Consider the following 4,303-nt stretch of genomic DNA (forward strand, 5'->3'; position numbering starts at 1 on the left):
AAATTCAGTAGTATGGCAGAATACCTAGTCAATACTCAGAAATCAATAGCATTCCTCTACATGAACATCCAATTCACTGAGAGAAAAATTAGAGAAAGAATACCCTTCATAATAGCATCAAAAATAACAACAACAACAACAACAACAACAACAACAACAACAACAAGAGAAACCCAAGACAACCCTTAGGAATTAATCTTCAAAGGAAGTAAAAGATCTATACAATGAAAATTTCAATACTCTCAGGCCAGTGAGATAGCTCAGCATTCTAAAGTGCTTGCTTAGGCAAGTTCAGACAGGTGCAGGGGACTGTGGTTTGATCCCAGGCACCACATACTGCACCAGCCTCACCCTCAGGGAGGCCTAAGCTGCCCACATCAAAATTACAATAAGGTGAAAAAAGAGATCAAAAGGGATTTGAGAAAATGGAAAGATATTCAATGCTCATGGATAGGAAGAATCAACATTGTGAAATGTTTATACTCCCAAAGCCTTTATACATATTTAATGCAATCCCAATCAAAATACTACCAGCATAACTTACAGATCTAGCGGAAACTTTCCAAAAATTCATTTGGAACCAGAAAAGACATAGAATAGCAAAGGCAATTCTGGCCAACCAAGGAAAGGCAGGAGGCATTACAATCTCTGACTTGAAATTTCACTACATAGCTGCTGTGATAGAATCATCATGGTACTGGAATAAAATAGACCAGATGATCAGTAGAACAGATTAGAAGATGCAGACACAGCCACAAACACACTCAGCCACTTTATGTTTGACAAAGGGGCTAAACAGGTTTACTGGACAAAAGATGGTCTCTTTAATAAATAGTATTGGAAAAATTAGCTTTCTACCTGCTGAAGACTGAAACTAGACCTATGTCTATTACCATGCACTAAGCTAAAGTAAAAATGGACCAAATATTTAAATATTAAAACAGAAACACTAGATCTATTGAAGGAGGAAGTAGGTAAAAATCTCAAAGATGGAGGGTTAAGCAGAGAGTTCATGAACAGAAACCAAACTGCACAGGAAATGCTTCCAAGGATCAATAACCAAGATCTCATCTTTTAAAAAAGTTTCTGCACATCAAAAGAAATTACCTACAGAGTAAGAAGAAAACCCACAAATTGAGGGAAAATTCTTAACCAAGTTACTCAGTCAAAGGACTTCCATCTAGAATATATAAAGAACTAAAAAAAATCAAATCCCCAAGTTCAAAGACCCAATCAAAAAATGAGCATCTGAGATAAATACACATATTCTCATAGGAAGAAATACAAATGGCAAACAAATACAGGAAAAAATGTTCCACAGCACTCATCATTTGAGAAATGCAAATGAAAACAACACTGAGATTCCATCTCACCCTGAAAGAATGGCTATCATAAAGAAATCAACCAATGACAAATGCTGTGGGGAAAAAGGAACCCTTCTGCACTGGTGTAGACTGGTACAATCTCTTTGGAAACCAGTGTGGAGACTACTCAAAAAACTAGGATTTGAAGTCCCATTCAATCCAGCTAATCCCCTTCTGGGTATTTTGCCAGAAGAACTGAAAAAATCATAACACAGTTTGTCATAGTTAAATCTTGGAAACAACCCAAATGTCCATCAACTGAGGAATGGATAAAAGAGATGTGTTTTATGCAATATTACTCAGCTATAAGAAAGATAAACTCGAAGTTTTTATAGGTAAATGGATGCAATTAGAGGCTGTACTCATAAGAGAAATAAATCAGATCCACATGTGTAAATATACTGTCTTGCTAATATAAGACCTAAAAGAGTAAATTAAATCAGTAATTCTTTATGAAGCACCTGTTAAATACAAGGCATCATGTGTTAGGTGCTGAACATCATGTATAATCTTTAATCTTTTGAAGATATAATGTGTAATCTTTATTCTGAGCAAGTATATTAGCAAAGTCTACTATCATGGCAACTTCAGGTGAGTTCAGAAAAGATTTTAAAATATGAGGAGTTACATAGGATCATGGATCTGTGAATATTAGAACATTATTTACTATGTGCTTATTATTTGTAGATGAGAAAAACCAGAGTGCTTAAGTGGCTGAAGTGTGGCCTGGTTGTATACTGGTAGACATGGAATATAACTCAACTTTCTAGTTCTGCAGTACACTGTATCTCATTTCTCTTAGCTATATAATACTTTCAGTCAATGCTACAAAATTATGGACCATTTTTCTATGAAGCAGTTAGGTCTTGAATCCAATTTTCACAAAATATTAAGAGCAGATTGTGGGTATCTTCCCAATTACAAGTTTTGAAACTGGCCACAACAAGAGAATTTGTATCACAGAAATCATGAAAAACTAAAGATGATAAATCCCTTTCTCATCCAAGGAGTGCCGGTTATAAAATATCTACCAGTACACAACTGCTAATCAATAATAAATTTGTTAAGTTCACATACCCCTTTATGAAACATGTTGAACATGTTTCATAGAGAAATGAGATTTAGATATTCAAAGGGCAAATGAGGGAAGTTATTTAAGAGTGGCATTGTGGAGTAAACAGTGTTCTGGGATAGGAAATAGAACTGTTTGACTGGGGCAGTGGACAAAGGACAGATGTTCTAAGCAAATGTCTTCAGCATCTAGGCTGGATAAACAAAATATAAATTTGAGTAGCATTATAAGTAGCAGGACATGATGAACTATATGGCAAAGTATAAAGTAAGACTTTCCTAATGGTATTAAAAGCAAGCAAACAATAACTGGCTGTATTCTAACTACTTTGAATTTTATATAAAAAACTAATAGGAATAATTACAGAAAAAAATCAAATAAACCCTGAAAAGGAGCTATTATTTTCCTTTTTCAGCTATTACTCCTTTCCTTGGCTTTATGAAGGCAAAACCTAGCTTATTATTTTTATTTCCTTTTTTTCCTACATTGCTTCCATGTATTCTTACTTGGAAATATCTGTAATTTTTTTAGGGGAGGTTTATTTTTTGTTTTTGGTGCGAAGTGCCGAACCCAGGGCTTCCAGCTTGCTAGGCAAGCATTCTACCGCTAAGCCAAATCCCCAGCCCCTGTAATTTTTTAAAAATGTGTGCTTATAAATAATTTAACCAGCACTTTTCCTGAGTCTGGATTACAGTTGAGTATATAGAATCATTCTTAGCTGGATTATCTTATTTCAAAGGTAATGAAAACCCAAAGAAATAAATATTTGGTTATATTTCAAAGGATGTTCACTCATAGTTATCTAAAAAATTCAGTCTACAAAGTTGAAACTTGGTATACTTTAGACAAAGATCTAGAAATAGATTGTCTCAGTTTTCCTTTTATAATGTCCTGAAGTTAACTTAAAATAACCCTTTAGACATGCTTATTTTTTAACATTAACAAGAATAGTAATACCAACATTTATCAACAGTCCTTTTTAAAAAATAACTATTTCAGAGATAATTTTATTCTAATAGATTAAATATATAGGACTCTCTAAATAATAAAAGAAAGAAATTACTAATGTATTGTTGTAAGCATTGTATTGTCTCCCTAATATAAGAACCTGAAAGAGTAAATAAAATCTTAAATCTGAAAGGGAAAGAAGTTCAAATGGAAGGAAGAACAGGGATGAGGGAAATGAGAAAAGAAAGAAAGAAGGAAGGTTAAAAATATATATGCATATACACATGATAGCTTGGGTAATTGTACTGCTAATTTCTACTGATCTATTGAAAGGAATAGTTAATGCTTAATTTTTTTCTACAAATTTTGCATGCTTTTATCTGATAATCTGAACAACTAATTTGAAGACAACAATATGTAATGTAACAACCATTGTTGAATTTCTATCATCTTGTTTAGTGAAATTTTGTATAATTTCTAGTGTTTTATTTTTACTATTTTTTTATTCTCTTTAAAAATATGGAAAAGTACTAAATTCTTCTATTTTTCTCAGTATAACACTGTAGTTGGGCCAATGCATGCAGGCTCTGAGATTTCCTGGGGCCATTTAATAATTTTAGTGGACGCTGGGCATCCTGTGGGACTCTGGTAAAACTCTGACCTTCTTTAGCCCCCAGCACACAGGTGTGGAGCTTCTGCTGATGCTGATCCAAATTTTTAAGAACTTAGGTGGACTCTGAGTGGCTTGTGGGACAGAGGAGAGTTGTGATCAGTGGGCCCAGCATGAGCAATCTCTCAGCTTTCCTGGAGCTATTGAAGAACACTGGCAGACTCTGGGTGGCATGTGGGACTGTCTGGGTGACTGTGGGAATGACTGTGACTGGGAGCTTCAAAAATGCCAAAGCACAGAAGTAAAAGG

The sequence above is a fragment of the Octodon degus genome, unplaced genomic scaffold (genome assembly GCF_000260255.1).
Source record: "Octodon degus isolate 3935 unplaced genomic scaffold, OctDeg1.0 scaffold00082, whole genome shotgun sequence".
In the NCBI taxonomy this organism is placed as follows: domain Eukaryota; kingdom Metazoa; phylum Chordata; class Mammalia; order Rodentia; family Octodontidae; genus Octodon; species Octodon degus.